Source organism: Neofelis nebulosa, chromosome 11, assembly GCF_028018385.1.
Source record: "Neofelis nebulosa isolate mNeoNeb1 chromosome 11, mNeoNeb1.pri, whole genome shotgun sequence".
Lineage (NCBI taxonomy): Eukaryota > Metazoa > Chordata > Mammalia > Carnivora > Felidae > Neofelis > Neofelis nebulosa.
In genome coordinates this window covers 8,896,570-8,914,914 of record NC_080792.1, presented here as the reverse complement: position 1 = coordinate 8,914,914, position 18,345 = coordinate 8,896,570, and the positions used below count along the sequence as shown (strand labels likewise).

At 34.9% G+C, this 18,345-nt stretch overlaps 1 long non-coding RNA gene across 1 annotated transcript in view; it reads left to right on the top strand.

Moving 5' to 3' along the window:
• The window catches only part of LOC131489935 (uncharacterized), a 121,165-nt gene extending 110,025 nt beyond the window's left edge, over nt 1-11,140 (top strand). The window contains exon 4 of the long non-coding RNA XR_009250835.1: nt 10,698-11,140. This is a non-coding gene — a long non-coding RNA (uncharacterized LOC131489935). The remainder of the gene's footprint in view (nt 1-10,697) is intronic.
• Nucleotides 11,141-18,345: the final 7,205 nt, after the last annotated feature.

The following is an 18,345-nucleotide window of genomic DNA, read 5'->3' as shown; positions in this document are numbered from 1 at the left end:
AGGTAGAGAATTCTTGGTTAACAGTTATTTTCTTTCAGTGTTTTCAATAGATTATTCCATTATCTTCTGGACTGAAAAGTTTCTGTTGAGAAATCTACCAATAGTCTAATGGGGTTCCCTCATATGTGACTTCTCTCTTTGGCTGCTTTTAAAATTAGCTGTCTTTGACTTGACAATTATTTGTCTTGGTGTAGCCCTATTTGGATTCAACCTATGTGTAATCCTTTAGGCCTCTTGGATGCCTATTACTCTCCACAACATTTTCAAAGTTTTCAGCCATTATTGCTTTAAATATACTTTCTCCCCCTTTTTCTCTTCTTCTGGAATTCCTATAATGTAAACATTGTGGGTTTCTTTTTTCATTGAGTCCCATAGGCTTTCTTCATAATTTTTTATTCTTTTTTGTTTTTGCTCCTATGACTGGATAATTTCAAACATCTTCCAGGTCATTGATTCTTTCTTCAGGATGGTCAAGTCTGATTTTGAAGCTCTCTATTGAATTTTTCAGTTCAGTTGTATTTTTCAGCACTAGGATTTCTGATTTTTTTTTAATGGTTTCTATTTTCGTCAAACTTCTCATTTTCTTCATGCATTGTTTTCCTAATTTTAAAGGGGATTATCCAGAATTTTTGTCTGACAGTTCATATATCTCCATTTCTTTAGAGTTATTGGAGATGAGTTTCTAATAGCCATTCTTCTTTCTACCCTAGTATGTCTTGGTCTCTGTGCTGCAGGGTAGTGCTTCATCCTCCCTCTCATGTTCCAGGATTCTCTCCAGTGATGTCTTGTCCCTAAATAGTTAGTCTTCTTGTGAGGGGGAACAAATTCAGGAATGACCTATGTTGCCACCTTTTTGGTGTCACTCTCAACAAATCAAAATCAACTTTTCGGAGTTAAAGTAGTGCATTGAATTTCAATTTGTATGTTCCAGGGCTGATCATATTTCAGGACGTAATTGGACACGACTGTAGAAGAGTACAAGAGTGGAACTGAGTAAGAGTTGAAATCCAGAACTCAGTACATGCTCGGATGGAGGTAAGCCAGAGCTGGAATGCCAAACCTAACTTGAAATCATTATGGTAGACAATATACACAAGGGAATTCCAAAATTGGCGTTCTAAACATGATTTGGAAGAATCTAGGAGGGTGTGGTCCTTAGAGTCGGTATACGATTATCACCCTCCATCATAAAACTCTCTTGCAGTCATTTGCACGTTTTTTTTTTTTTAATGTTTATTTATTTGAGAGAGAGAGAGAGCATAAACAGAGTCTGGGCCGAGAGAGAGGGACACACAGAATCTGAAGCAGACCCCAGGCTCTGAGCTGTCAGCACAGAGCCCAATGCGGGTCTTGAACCCACAAACTGTGAGATCATGACCTGAGCCGAAGTCTGACGCTTAATTGACTGAGCCACTGAGGCACCCCTTTGCATGGGTTTCTAAAGGAGAGAAATCTTGTTCTGAGGGAGAAGACAGCTGTGATTCAGTCAGGGTCTCAGGTGAAAAGGAACTGGAATACTCAGCAGTGTATCAAGAGAGGAATCTAGTCTCAAAGCTAAGAAAAAGGTGGTGTCTCAGAATGAAGCAGAATATGTTAGAGATTCAGCATAAAGACAGACTATCAACAGATGTTCCAGAATGGTAATCCTGGAGTCCTTAAAATATTCTTTACTAAAGCCAGGAAGAACTTTAGGAAAAAAATATTATTATATATATAATTATATCTGGAGATGGGAGAAGAGAAAGCGGCAGAGACTAAGAATTTGTTAAGGTCTTCAAGGTGACACCTTTGTCACCCAAAACATTATGTCCTATTTCTTTTTCCTGCTGTATATCTACCTGTTTTTTTCTACTTTATACATAGGAATAATTCTAGGAAAGAATACAATTATAGAAATAGCATCCAAATGTACAATACAAATAAGCATATGTGGGGTGGGAAAGTATGAGAAAGGTCTGGGAGGTCCCACTCACCTTACTCGGTAGTGTTTGAAAAATGATTCTTTCTATTCCTCAGCTACATCAACCATGAATTGACAGAGTAGGATTCAAATGAGGTTCAACCTCTACTTCTAGTATTATTCATTAGAACTTTCATTCAAAGCTAACGTAAGTTTTCCACAGTTGTCTGTTTGGTAATGTCATCTCACAGGTGTTAAGTAGGGCTCACCAGATCTTTATGAATAGAGTTTATTCAGTAGAGGTGGATTACCCCATTGTGTGAGGCAACATGACGGTTTAGATGACATCAGCAAGTGATTTTCATCTCTATGATCTTACGGAAACAGTTTGCTTCACTCTTAAAATTTTCAAACTCTAATAAGTCCTAAAACAATGTAAAGCACATTTTTAAATTTTCTCATTTGCCGTAAGATAGGCACATACCCTTCTGTTTTCATGCACTCAATTTTTATTATGTCAATGTATGTACTTTGAGAAATGGAATTTTCCGTATGCAACAGGAAAGACTTATTTTGAAGGTTCTGCATGCTCTGTCCAGATGTAAATCATTTGTAACATTTAACTTTTTAACTTTCAAGATCTGGCAGTTGAAAACCTTGTTCAATGTTCTGCTTTACACATTATGACATCAGCAAAATTTTAGACTACTGACAGATTGATAGAGAAGGTAAGCTTTAAGTTTTAGGCAAATTAAAACTACTTCATAGTAAAAGCATTCCATTTTTAAGACAGAATTTCTTTTTCCCTTAAGCAGTGTTTATGTGCAATATTGCTATGAGTGACAGATAACCAGTGACTATCACATAAAATACCAATAAGTGAATTCTCATTTATCCCACACATGCATTTATACATGGCAGGATAATATGTACCGAATGCTTACCAAATTCTAGGTCCTAATTAAATAGCAATGATACAATGATGATATAAAAATTTCAATAATAATGATGAGTACCTAGTAGACGCTCAAATCTGTTGAACCAATGCATGATCTCTAGCTTCGTGGAATTTACATTACACTTAATTTGAGAAAACAGACCATTGAAAAAATAATTAGCCTGAAGAGGATTTAGTACCCTATTGAGGCAACCAGGGACAACTAGCTTAATCTATTTAGAAAGCTTCTTGGAAGAAATGTAAGAAATTGAGGACAAAAATGGGGATTATCACTTAACTAGGGCATGGGGAAATGAAAGGAAGGGGTAAAAAAGAACAGCATCTCTGAAGGCTAAATGATGAATGAATGGCAAGTTTGAGGAAGTGAAGTGTGGCTGATTGCGGTAGGTAGTGAGGACAGAATTTGAAAAAGAACCTAGGGCCGAAAGCACAAGGCCTTGAATGCCATGTTAAGGAAGTTAAATGTTGTTTGGTGGGAATGGGAAGCCACAGAAGTATTTTATATAGGCCAGTGATAAGGCTGATTGCCACCTCTCAGATGATGACTTTTTCTCTATTCTGGAGGTGAAGGAGGTGACCTCTCTTCTATTCGCCTCTTCATTTCTAACTGCAGACCTTTGTCCCTTTCTTTAGAGGAGAGATGGAGAACTGGATGGATAGGTATGGTATTCCCTGTCCCTGCTCATTGCTGTCATTTACACAGCTCTGGCCAGTGTCCATCACTGATATTTTAGCACCTTGCTATTTCTTTGCAACTCTACTTTTGAGTACAGTATCTGAAACAACAACTTTTAATACCCTATACTCTCAATTCCTCAAATTTTTCTCTTCCAATCATCTTGTCTTCCACCGGACCTTAGGAATCCGCTCCTAAGGTCATACTGCAGATATTATCCTCACAAGTTAGGACATCTTCTTTAGGGTCTCTAATCAGGCAGTCCACTCTCCAAACATACTTTCTTACTCTTTCCAGCTAACTCCTTTCAGTACTAACTACAAGACTTCAACCACTGGGGCATATAATCTTGATGACCCCACTTCTTTGCTGTTCTTTACCCACCCCCATTTCTGATTTTGCTTCTTACACAGAAATGTAATGGCTCAGCATTATAATCACTTCAATGCATACACCTCAATTTCCTTGCCCTCATACCCTTTGCAAAAGCTTACCTGTGATACTCAAGCTTTGGTAAAATGCAACCCTCTGTTCCGTCTGCAGCTGAGGGAAGAAGCTGCATGAGGTCATAGACGAACTATGGTGATAGGTCTTGGTTTAAATCCAGGACCACTTATCTCAAGTAGCATCTTAGTACTCCATTCAGCATTAAATTCTTCAAAATGACTACTTCACTTGCTCTCTTCCCTCCAACGTGTAATCCCTCCTCACTTCTCCACACTCTCTGCCGACAGTCTTTCCTTTTAATTTACTGAGACACAGAAATGGGAGTAGGGAATATTTACACACTCCCACCATTATATCTACCAAACTATACCAGTTAGAACCATTATATTCTGCCAACATTACTGACACTATGGATGCAATTTCTCCTACCTGTGATCAGCCCCTCCATGTATGCAGAGTCCTATCTATTTTTGCCAACAGATATATATATATATATATATATATATATATATATATACATACACTCATTATATAATAGTGATAGCTATCTGATTATATAGCTCAGCAATAAAGATTACATATATATCTGATATATCTCAGATATTTATCTATAGTATAGATGTACATACATATGTATTTACACACATACATGCATATTTAAAGATTTTATGTTTAAAATAAACCAGCTTTCTTTAAGCATGCATTCCATTGCTGCTACTCAAAATTTCACTCCCTCCCTTCACAACAAAAAGTCTTGAACTAGATATATTTATCTTCACTTCATCCCCTAAATCCCAGCAGTGAGTGATATTCTGACCACTTTGTCTTTACCCAAAGATGTCAAGAACACACGTTTCCCATACTTTTAAAGCCAGAAGTCCATTATCAGTCTTCATCTTTCTGAAAATATCAATTTGACATACCCAGTCATATTCATAAGGGAATTTAATCACCTGGATTCAAGAAAAAGTAGTCTTTCTTGAGTTTCATCTTCTGCTGTACTCTTTGACCTCAATCTTATTGACTTCTCTTCATGTCTCCAATTTGATATGTGCAAAGGTCTCCAAAGTTAGCCCTTAGTTTACTCTGTTTTTGTTGTGCTCACCCCAGAGATGATATCGTTAACCCTCATGACTTCAGAATTTTATATTTTTTTAAAAAATGTTTATTTGAGAGAAAGCACATGAGAGAGAATCCCAAACAGGCTCTGTGCGGTCAGTGCAGAGACCAATGTGGGGCTTGATTCCACAAACTGTGAGATTGTGACCTTAGCCAATATCAAGAGTCGGATACTTCACTGACTGAGCCACCTAGGTGCCCCTCAAATTTATATCTTTAAACCTGCTTCTCTACCGATTCCAGTGCTCAATCAAAATGCTCTTTTCTCCCCCACTCCATATAAAATCAGTCCTCACATTCTTTAAGCCTTATATTCTTAATGTATCACAAATGTGACCACTTAAGACCAACCTCATAACTTCCAGTCTTGCTCAGCATCATGTTTGGTCTATTCCAAACTAACACAAGATGTTAATAATAGGGGAAAATGGGGTCGGGTGGGGGGCACAGGGCTACATGAGAACTCTTTACTTCCCCTTCAGTTTTTATGTAAACTTAAATCTGCTCTAGAAAGAAAACTTAAAGTCTGCTAAAAGTCCCTAAAATTCTTACATGCAAAAAGTCTATTAAATTTATAGTCAACTAAACATCATTAGTGTTATAGCACTTAACTTCAGTATCTGTGCTATCAAACTGCATTTTAAGTTCGAAGTAAACAAAATTAAATATTTCATAGCATATTGTCTTTTAGAAGAATATGGCCTTTGGGGAAATAAGCTTAAATTTTAATAAATAATCTTTACAAGGAGAAATATGTCTAAATTTAGTAACGTGATTAGAAGTAGTGTTGTGTTATGTAAGTATACTGGTGTTCTAAAGTGATGGCTATTTTTCACAAAATTCCCTGAATAAGAGAGTGGACTAGTATAGTAGCCCAGAACATTCTGCATTATGATCCTCAGCTAATGTGACATTTCTTTGATGTTTACAGTTTCTATTACAGAAAATATACATGGTAATCTTAATGTAAAATATTTAAAGATACTGTTTAATCAGTTTACATTTGCCCAAATTTAGGAAAAAATGGAATTCTAATGAGTTGCATGATTTTTGTCTTACCATATAGATATGGAAAGTCTTACAGTGGCTTCTCTACATGGAATGTGTTCACTCAATGACCTAGGTGTGGAGGGCAAAGTGGATGTATGTAAACCAGAAGTAAATACCCTGTTGGATCACCAATAGCACTGAGGATTTTTTTCCAATCCGCATCTCACTTCATTTGTATCCATTTAAGGCATGTTTGTTTGCTTTCATTTACTCACTTATCTTTAGTTCTTTATCAAGAAGCTAAATGTGCTATGAATTATTACACTATTACACTATTGGAAGAAATCTCCAAAACTTTATACAGGTAATTTTAAATGAACTGAATAGCAGCATTCCCCACTGGTATCTTTTAATGTTCTTTTTTTTTTAAGTTTTAATTTAAATTCCAGTTATTTAACATACAGTGTAATAATAGTTTCAGGTGTACAATACAGTGATTCATAAGCTGGTGTCTTTTAAACCAGGTAGTGTTCTCTGACATTCTTCACATGAGGAGCCTTCATTCTCCACCAGGTTGTATGATGTGCTTCTCCATTTATTTGTAGCCTATATACAAGGAAGTTTGTGTCAGATACAAGAGGGTTTTTTCATACTATCGCTGGTAACTTCTAGCCAAATGCAAAGTAAATTAAAAATGCTATGAACTCTTCCAACTTGGAATGTATTGTATTGAGAAAACAGTCTTCAAACTAGCAGTTCTCAACTGTGGTGGGTCCTAGAGAATCTTTCTGGAGATCCTGTGAAGACAAAACTACTTTTATAATACTTTAAAGATGTTGTTCACCCTTATAAGTCATTATATTGACTTTGAATGGATAATACAAAATAAATAGCAATGCAGTTAGTTCCAGGGACCCAGACTGTAGACAGAGACGATGCTCAGAGAAACGTACAAAGAAATGTTTTGAAAGTTTGGAATGCATGTTACTCCACTGAAAGAATACTTACTATTTTATCATTAGTTTTCATATGTCAGAATTGGATTTCTGTTTTAAAGAATGTGCTTTAGATACTGCTCATCTGTCTTTATCCTATCAGCACTAATGAGTCTCCTTTGACTTTTGTAATATCACTAATGCTATGACTGGAAGTGATATGTTGGAAGTAAATTAAAGTGTGCCAGCTTTATCCTACTTCTTACTTAGTGGAAAACATGTTTTCCTTATTATTCAAGACTGCATAAAGTTTGTAAAGCATGACTACATTTTCCATTTACTATTTCCTACTGTCATGTAAAATAGTTTAACCATGACAATGAGGAAAAATCGAAGTTGATCATAAACTTATATAACAAGGAATATGTAAAATAAAATATTTAAATATTTTTTTCCATTTAAACACTTATCCCAATGTGCCAGTTAGCTCCTCTTTTCTCACGGATTAAGCAATTTAGTTACTTCTATAAATGCTGATTATTCCAGATAATAGTCATCAAAATTATTTAGAGGAAATTAATGAGAGTTTCTTGGTGGAGAATGATCTGGAAAGATATGACTATAGGTCCAGTTAGGAAACAATCAAAATTATAGTAGACAAATGCTGGAAGTTTGGAGCTCAGAAACCTAAATATAATGCAGCAAATAATGAGTGTCCATTTCTGTTTCAGAAACATTTTTAGAAACATAGTTTTGGAATCTCTTCTGGTTCTTTGAAACTTTCATAGGAATGTGTCCAACAAACATGCTTATGGGTTATATAGAAGTTCATATACAAGTCCATATGTATTTTTTCTTTAAATGGAAGGGCATATATTTCAGTATAAGATTTTCTACTTGAGTCTTATTCAATAGAAGAAAGATTTAGTTTGTCCTATCTTATTTTCTATCCAAGGAAAGAAACCTATATAACAGCTTTTAGGTACCTCTGATCTGAGGGTGTTCATTCAAGAAGGAGAAGTTGCAGGGTAAGTAACTTCACCTGCATGCTTTTGTCATTTTGGAAACTGTAATCTGGAAAATATTTGTATTATAGAGGAAAATATTTCTTCCTATTAACATTCATTACTCATCTTTCATCATAGTCCCTTTTAGAGATTTAGGGGTTCACTTTTAAATTAAAAAATGAATATTACAGTATCCTTTCCTCTGTAGGAACTTAAGGATTAGTCCTTTGATTTATAAGCCAATCATACAAATATCATTTTATTTCCCCTTCTCTTAATTTGTATTCATTTCTGTATTACTTTTTGTAGTCTGCTTATTTATAGAAACAACTTTTTGAAGACTCTTCTACTTACTCTTTATGTCAATTTCATTTTGAAATAACATTGTTTCCCTAATTTTGGATATCTAATTTTTGTTTGATAATAGCATGAACATTAGTTGTAATCAATTAATCAACAGTACTTACTGGTTTTTAAATATCCCATTAGTCGCTAAAGTTAGTTCCTAACTTGTTTTTCCTTCAGTTTTTCATTTTCCTTCATTTCCTTCATCCTTGGTTGCAGGTCACAGGGCTCTTAATAAAATCACCATTTCCTGCATTTCATGAACATTTCACATCTTTGTGGAACCAGATTTCTGGTCTCACTGTCAGATAGTGCTGGCCACACCACAGGCCGTCTACACAAAGGACTGTCTTAATAACTGGGCTGAACTGCTAGAGTGTGCAGAGCCATGAGGAAGGGTTTCCAAATCATGTTTTAGTGAGTAAAATTGAGTAGTTTTGTACTGAATTCTCTTGTTCTTAATGGTTAAATTCTTTTAGCCAGCTTCGTAATTTTAATCCCATTTTACCTTTGCATTTCTATAACTCATGTTTCTGCAATTTCCTTTTCTTTGGATTAAAATAATAAGAGATATAATCGGATTTTTATACCTATATTCAACATTAGTTGGAGATGAATTCTGGTGGCTCAGGATTGAAACTTGGGGGAAAATGTCAATTTTACTTCTTTCATTGAGTTTCATGATTCTGGAACTCATTCCAATATCCGAAGGCAAAGAGGCACATAGCCCAGTGCTCTTAAAAAGCTTCTTCTGAAAGCAGACATCTGTTGTATGTTAATTGACTAATATAAAATAGGAAAGGAGGGATTGTTTGTTCCCTGGGTACGTTATTAGTGTTCTCACTATTCAGATTCTCAAAGAGAAAAGTGGGGAATACATATATCATGTGATGATCAAATACAAGTGCTGTTGTCATGAAAATTAATATATTATTTGACAATGTTTTGTCTTCCTTTGATGTTAGACAAGATATGGTTATCCCTGCACAAACATTTTAGCACATTACTAAGGTTACTGCAACTTGAAATCAGTTTTAATAAAGATCCATATCAAATCCCTTGTGAAATACTAGTTACAAATTCAATACCCTTAACATTTTGTTACACATTTTTATGAGGCCATTCTTCTCTATGGAAAGAGATGCTTTAAAGTTGTCTTTAATTTGGATAAATTAACGCCAATTAGGTGTCCCTTATCAAGATGCCACACCATGAACACTTGGAATAGTGCTGCCCCAGGTGATCCCACAGAATCCTGAAGTGTTCTCTCAGCTACAAACTTGCCATATGAGATCATTGCTTTGATTCTGCAGTTGCTATGGTACCCTGAACATATTCTCGGTATTAGTCCCTCAGGGCATAAATTAAGAATCACCAGCATTGTAGGATGTCAAGTGCTTTGCTCCCACTGGTCATGAGGCTGGTTTAATTTATTGAAAAGAAAAGAAAACTAGCTCTGAGCTGGAACAAACTGTTTCTTGATATTTATATACAAAGGATTCTATTAATCATATAAGATTAAGGCATCAATGTCCATTTATCCACCCAACTCTTAGGGAATATTTCAAAAGTTCATTATATAAAGAGAGAAAGCAATGAGATATTCTAGACTCAATTGATGCAATTATTTAAGATAATATGCCTAAGAATTTTGGAACCACTAGTTATATTCAATTGACTTCTTTTGTAGATACCCTAAAACTAATTTTTATTGGCTTTATATATACATATTGTAGCAACTGAAATGCATGCCATATTTACTTTTAAGAGCTAATTGATATCTAATTCATATACCACAAAGTTTACCCATTTAAAGTGTTCCATTCAGTGGTTTTTAGTAAAATCAGACTTGTGCAACAATTACTATAATTTTAAAAGAGTTTCATCATCCCCAAAAGAAACTTCCTTCTCACCAGGAGTCATTCCCCCTCCCTTTACCCCCAGCCCTTGCCAAATACTAACCTACTGTCTGTCTCTATGGATTCACCTATTTTGGACATTTCATATAAGTGGAATCATAGAACGTATGACCTTTTGTGACTGGCTTCTTCGACTTAGCATAATGTTTCCAATTTCATCCCAACTAGAGTATGGATCGATACTTCTTTCTTGTTATGGCCAGGTAATATTCCATTGTATGGATATAGCACATATTTTCTTCGTTCTTCAGTTGATGGGTATTCCGACTGTTTTCATTTTTTGGCTATTATGAATAGAACGCTATGAACATTTTATATACAAGATTTTTTTTTGCAGATGTGTTTTTATTTCCCTTGGAGTTGCTGGATCCAATGATAATTCTTATGTTTCCATTTTTAAGGATAACCGAACTACTTCCAAAAGTGGTTGCAATACTTTAAGCAATGTTTGAGGGTTCCAATTTCTCCACATTCTCACCAATACTCGTTGGAGTCCATCTTTTTTATTACAGCCATCCTGTGGAGGTGAAGTGGTATCTTATTGTGGCTTTGATTTGAATTTCCCTAATGACGGATAATGCTGGTCATGTTTTCATGTAGTTGGTCACTTGCATATTTTCTTGGGAAAATATATATGTTTAGATACTTTGCCTATTTTTAATTGGGTTATCTGATTTTGTTTTTATTATAGTTTTGTATATTCTGGATACAAGTCCCTTCTAATTTGCAAATATTTTCTCTCATTATGTAGATTGTCTTTTCAACTTCTTGACCGTTTTATTTAAAATATAAAACTTGGGGCACCTGGATGGCTCAGTTGGTTAAGCTTCCGACTCTTGGTTTGGGCTCAGGTCATGATCTCATGGTTCGGGTGTTCAAGCCCCACGTTGGGCTCTGTGTTGACAATGCAGAGTCTGCTTGGGATTCTCTCTCTCTCCTTCTCTCTCTCTCTCTTCCCTGTCTCTCTCAAAATAAATAAACTTAAAAATAAAACATAAAATTTAAATTGGCTTCATCAAAATAATTTTTTAATTGTTTTGTTGTGTTTTGGTATTACATGTTAAAACCACTGTCTAATTCAATGCAATAAAGATTTACTCCCATATTTTGTTATAAGAATTTTATAGTTTTAGCTCTTACATTGAGGTCTATATTCTGAGTGAATTTTTATAAATGAGGTGAGGTGAGGTAGGGGTTCAACTTGCATGATTTGCTAGTGGCTATCGAGTTGTCCCAGAACTATTTGTGGAAAAGATTATTCTTTCTTACTGAAATAACTTGCCAATATCCAGGCAACCATAAATTTAAGAGTTTATTTCTGGTCTGTGGACACAAATTTTAATCAATTGACCTACATATCTATACATCTATCCTGCCAGTTAAACATTGTGATTACTATAGCTTTTGAAACCATTAAGTGTCAGTTCTCCCAATTTTTTATTCTTTTCTAATTTTATTGTTCATTTTTTTCTTTTTTTAGGTGAAGAATATTGAGCTTTATCACAGATTTATCCACATGTGCTTCCAAAGAGAAAGAAACACTGGCACTAAAGCACAGCCACTTGGAAAGTTATTATGGCTTTGGTTGCTAAGACAGAAATAGAGCCTTTGGAGAAATGATTGGTTCAAATCATTGGGAATGTAATTTTCATCATTGCATTCACTAAAAGGCTCACTTAGAGAAAATGGCCTCCCAGTTTCCAAAAATACAGTTTCCTTAAAATGGGACTATCTCAGATCTGATCTTTGTGGGTATTAAACCAATTTACTTATAAGCAAAAATTATACCTTTTGCCCTAAACAAATTTAATTCACAGATTGAGTTATTTAGCTGAGATATACTCCTATTGGTTTCATTAATCTTATTGACAATTACACTGTCACCTTAGTTCATTAGAAAAGTTTATAGACCTCAAAGGTCTAGGGGTGCCTGGGTGGCTCAGTCGGTTGAGCATCCGACTTCAGCTCAGGTCATGATCTCATACTACGTGAGTTCGAGCCCCACATCAGGCTCTGTGCTGACAGCTCAGAGGCTGGAGCCTGCTTCAGATTCTCTGTCTCCCCCTCTCTCTGCCTCAAAAATAAATAAAAACATTTAAAAAAAAATTAAAAAGGTCAATAAATTATTTCAACAGTGCATTTATCCAGTACTAGCTTAACATTTCTCAAACATTTTCACAACTGTCCAGGAGACAATGAAACTACTTACTTTAAATGGAAAATACTTGGTAAAAAATTTAACAGCCAGTTTCATAAAGCTTGAAAGTCCTATGAAATAAAATGACATATGTGTAAAAAGGTAAGTAAGTATGAGGAATAAACTTAGGAATTCCCTGAGCCTGCACTGATGGGTTAACGAGGCATAAAGAAACTAGCCATAGGATGTACACACCCAAGTTTGGGCAAACAAAGTTAGGTAAATGGGGCAAAGGCCCCCAGTATAGGACAAAGGTATAGGAATAGGGAATCTCAGGATGAAAACATCCAAGATGAGGTAAACAAGATTAGGGTGGAAATGCCCCCAGCTTAGTACAATAGCAGAAAGCTGCTTTTACAGGAAGGAAGGACCAAATGAGGTAAACAGGTAAATAGGGCTATAGACTGCTGTGGGGTGAAGTTGCCCAGAGAAGAGCTAATTAGCAAAAGAAAGGTGCCTTGTTGACCCTGAGGTTGCATGCTCTTTCTCCTTCTCTGTTTACCTAAACTGGTCTAGAGGTGGGGCCTCATGTTTGCTGTAAACAACCTTCCAACCCTAGCCAGGGTTTTGTTTTGTATTGGCCCAAACCCCTAATACCACATATCTTCAGAACCCCCTTTCCCTTATGCACATGCGTTAATGTTCACGATTTCATTGTCTCTTTGTGCACATCCATCAGCACATTTGTAAGCCTTTTGATCCTAATAAAAATGGAGCAAGGACCCTTACTCAGGGGTCTCGTCTCCTCCCAGACATTAGCCTCTCTCACAGTTTTAATCCTGCATCCTGCTTTCTTGCTGGACAAGAGAGAACTCCAGACCCAGAGTCTATGACAAGTAAGGAAACAAATAATTCTGGTATATAACACTTATCATCATGGGTTATAAGATCACACACATTTTATATTCTATTAAAATAAGATCACATTAGATCATAAATAAACTTTTATTTATTTAAATAAAATGAGATCACCATTTAATTTTTGAATACCTTAGTAATAATTACTTGAAGTCACTGAATTTAAGTCATCCAATAATTTCTATACAGGTAGGAATGAATTATTACATTTAAAGACTTGAAGTTAACTTTGACATTGCAAAATAGGCGGGATCATGTAACATGAGCTATATACTTAACAAACCTTTAAAAATACAACCACTTTCCTTTAGAGATCACCAAGAAGTTTTAGTAAACCATTGCTATTTTTTTTAAGGAGAAAAGCATATTGTGGTATAATCCTTAATAAAACAGTTCAGAATACTTCAGTTCCGATTATAAATGTCTGTACAAGATTTAGTCTATTAATTATTTGAAGTTGGCAAGTTGTCGTACCCACTCATTCCTTACAGAGACTGCATTACATGAGTTGGGTTTAGGGAATTTATGAATAGGATATTTATTTGAATTTGTGCCATCATTCCTTGTTACCTTAATCAAATTCCAGGCTGGAAAGATTATAAAGACACCCCACTGTGGATGCCCTGGAGCAGATTGGCCAGGAGGACTTGCCAGAATACTCCATGCTCAACATGTCAGTTCAATTGCTGTGACAAGAATCAGTTCTATTCAGTTGCTAATGGAAAGGCATATCCAAACTGATTATCAACTGTTTTCAGTTAGATTTAGATAAAAATTTATAATACAAGTAAAAATATGATTTACATGCTGTTGTCCACAACATCTAACAAGCTTTCCTTTTCCTTTCTTTCCAATAGTAGAAATGAGTATTCTCTAGGAATTTCACCTTTTGTTTTTTTTGTTTTGTTTTTGGTTTTCGTTTTTGTTTAGCTGAAGTCATTGTGTCCATATCAACAAGGCTTGGACTATAGTTTGGATCTTGTTATATTGCCAGTTTGATCAGATTCTAAAGATATGGTATGCACACATTTTTTCTTGAATCATAAATTTTTGGGAATCTACCCAGATTTTAGCCAGATTGCCTGGAGCTTTAACAGAGTAGCAGTAGGAACAAAGCAATTATTCTCTACTCACAGAATATATTGAATTGGATTTATCTGGCATATGAAAGTTCTAGGATACTATTGATACAGACTTTTGAAATTACAGCCTACTTTCTTGGCAAAGAAATAACAAATTAGAAGGCATCTGTTGCTTTAACCCATCCACCATCCATTTATTCCTCATTTGTAACATGCAAACACTATTCCAAACACTAGAAATACATATATGAATAAAATAAATACTTTCTTGCCTAAAACTTGCATTCCAGTGGAGAGAAACTGACCTAACATATAAATCATATACCTGGCAAAAAAGAGAAAAACAGTGTTCTTGCTTTTGGGACAGGTTGCAGTATTAAATATGGCATCTGGTCCCAGATTTGAGTAAATACATGAAAAAAGTTAAAGAAAGTTAATTATTCAGATATCTGTTGAAGAAGGTTCTAGGCAGAAGGAACAATCAGGAAGCACAAAACTCTTGATGGGAATGATCAAACAGAGAAACAAAATGACATGTGAGTAAGCAGTGCATATTGAGGCAACTTTAGTAGGTGAAGAAAATGGGGTCTAGTGCACAACTCAGGGAAGTGCAAGTTAAAGTATATGTAAAGTATATATTTATATATAGTCTATAAATTGTGGGTGTGTGTGTATATATCATACCATATATATATATGGACACACACATACAATATATATGACTGCAACATTATCAAGAAGCCCATAATCTATGAGAGAAAGAGACAGAAAATGACCACCATAGTTTGATAAGTTCAAGGATAAAGGTAAACAACAGGTATAATGGAATATCTAAGGAAAGAAGGAAAGCCACAGCATTCAGGTCATTGTCCTGACTTCTACTCACAGTATATGCCAAGAACCAGAGCGTTAGTATCACCTGGGAACTGGGCAAAATAACAAAAATCTTGAGCCTTACCTGAGAACAGCTGAATTATTATTTTCATTTTAACAGGATCCTAAGGTGATTCACAAAAAGAAGTTCAGGAAGCCAGTTTTAAAGAATTTTAGGAGCAGGTCGTCCATTCCAGAGAGAAGATAGAATGTGAGTAACGGCCTGGGAAAAGAAGAAGAAAACCAAATAAATAACATGACCAACATCGCTACCGCCAAACTGTCTTGCTTGTATGCGTACAACAACAGAAAGTTCAAGGTTGCTGGGGAAAAAAACAAAACCTGGGGTTACCCTGGGAGGAAGTAATGTGAGAGATGAAAATAGAGGGGGTTTTACAGGCTAATCTAGGCACTGAAATTCATTCTGCAGGTGCCGGAGGCTATTAAAGATTTGTCAGGTGGGGCAGCATGGTGAGCATTTTGGCCAAGTCTTCGAGGTGGCCAGATGAGAGATTGTTAAAGCCTGGATCTCGCGTTGGGTACTTTCCATTGTACTTAAAACATCCTTAAAGTTATCTGAAAACTTTATTTTTTTTTACTGTAAATTTTGTGAGAGCTTGGCACAGATTTAGAAAACATCAAAACTTCTAAACACCTCCACCAGTATTTTGAGGTCTGTGTGTGTGCATAATTTTACCTGAGAAATATCATTCACTACTCACAATATTTGAAGGGTTTTTTTCCTCAAATAACAAAATAACATTATGAAAACCAAATAAACATTTTGAAGTCTGTAGAATGTTCTATCAGCGTGACAGACTATAATTAAATGTAATACTTTTAGTAACCATTCAGGTCAGTCTGACTTTTTCATGATTATAATAAAAAATATTTGTACTGAGAGCTTTTATGTTTTTCTGATATTTTATTCAGACATTCCACTACATGGTAAAAAACCACGAATGTTAAGACTTTTGGCATACATTTCCAAAACATATCACAAAACTTATTTCATTTATTCTAATTTTGGTATAACTTTTACTTATTTTAGTATCAAACTCTACTCAGTATTTCATATCATCGAACCAAAATATTCCTTCAACAGCTAATAATACCAGTCTGTGATTAAGCTTCTCAAGCTTTTATCATGTATGCTATATTAGTATTCACATATTGAAATCAGCAATGAAAGCATAGAAGCTAAAACTTTATACATTAAATAAAAAAAACTAAAAGATAACATTTCTCATTCCTAAGTCATTTAGGAACTGTCCTTGGAACCGGCACCGTCATGCAAAATTAGTGCTGTTTTTACAAGTAGATATTTACGAAGGAGGATTAAAGTGTAAAATAATCTGAGTTTCCAGAATATTATTAGTCAAACATTATTATTAGCCTATTACCTTATTCTAATTTACATCTTGACCATATATATATAGTCTGTATACATAGCCTATTGGAATTTTATAAAAACATTTAGATTATATACAGGATATAACTGCGCTCAAATATTTTTGTGATCTTTACCCATTAAATTGACAACACTGTCTTTGATATGAATAACTAACTTGAGGTAAAATATAATGATTAGAATGCAACATACACCTAATATATTAACAAAAACATGTTGTATTAACAAATGCAGACAAAATTAGAACTGGAGAAATGTAACAGTTCTGTAAAATTTTTCTAATTCAACATTTACCTATATAAAGTAGAAATTTTAAAAAGTGAGGTCTGCAAAGATCTATGCAAGTTTGATAAGGAACTTTTATGGTAAACAAGTAAACTCAGATTTACATATATAAAGGTAATTCTATTAGGTGTCTATGAACTTAAGAATTGTGGCTGTAAAGGGGCGCCTGGGTGGCTCAGTCAAGTGTCCGACTTCAGCTCAGGTCATGATCTCACGGTTTGTGAGTTCAAGCCCCGCGTCGGGCTCTGTGCTGACAGCTCAGAGCCTGGAGCCTGCTTCAGATTCTGTGTCTCCTTCTCTCTATGCCCCTCCCCAACTTGTGCTCTTTGTCTCTCAAAAAATAAATAAATGTAAAAAAAATAATAAAGAATTGTGGCTATAAATAAAATGGGCATTACTAAAAATGTGTGAATGTTTGAAATTTAGAAATAAAATTTGGGTGTTAATTTTGAGATGCTTTAACAAAATGTTCATCCTATGGGAACAAATAATTGATAAAAAGAACTTACAGAATGGTATTACTCCATGAGCATATGAAGAAAATAGCTATTTTATTCTCCCTAGAAAATGGTACCAACTTAACTATATACAATTCTTTCTAATGTTTAAAGTGATTTAATTTGAATAACACTGGCCTAAGGGATTAGGGTATTGGGACCAGATTTTTAGCAGTACTTTGATTTTGTACATCATCAGGAAGATTTGATTATCCTTACAGTTTTATTAAATACTAAAATTATTAACTTTATGTTACTAGACTGTTAGCAGAAATCTGCTTGGAGAGGTGGGAGTTTTGTCTTGAAGATGAATATGCATGGAAATTTCCATGAGATTTTGAAATATTCCATTGGATTGGAGGAATATGATTGCTTAAAATTGTGAGAAAAAGGATAGCAAAACTAAAAATATTTAATGATTAAATTGAAGAAACTCAATAATATTTGAAAAAGATATAGTTTTTCCTAAGAAGGGCAGTTCAAAGCCAAGAACTAACCTTGTTCAGAGTGTGCCAGGATCCATTGCTTGAACTTGCTTTTCCAGAAACCTGATGGTGTCTATGAACCAAGAGTTGAAGGAGTATTTTGCACACAGGTTTGTTCTCCTCTAGCTCACAAGGCTTGAGCATTTCAACTTGTAAATATAAAGATAAAATATAATGTCAGTACGATTAGATCTTTTTGTGAACTTCTCTTGTTGAAAATGTCTGATTTCTGGTTCCACCATCTCCGTTACATGCTGGTCATCACCTTAGATTAAGTCTTGCTCCCTCTAGTTTTGCCTTGATGAATATTCTGCCTTTAAAGCGACTTACACATATTTACTTTTATGTGCTCATTTTACTG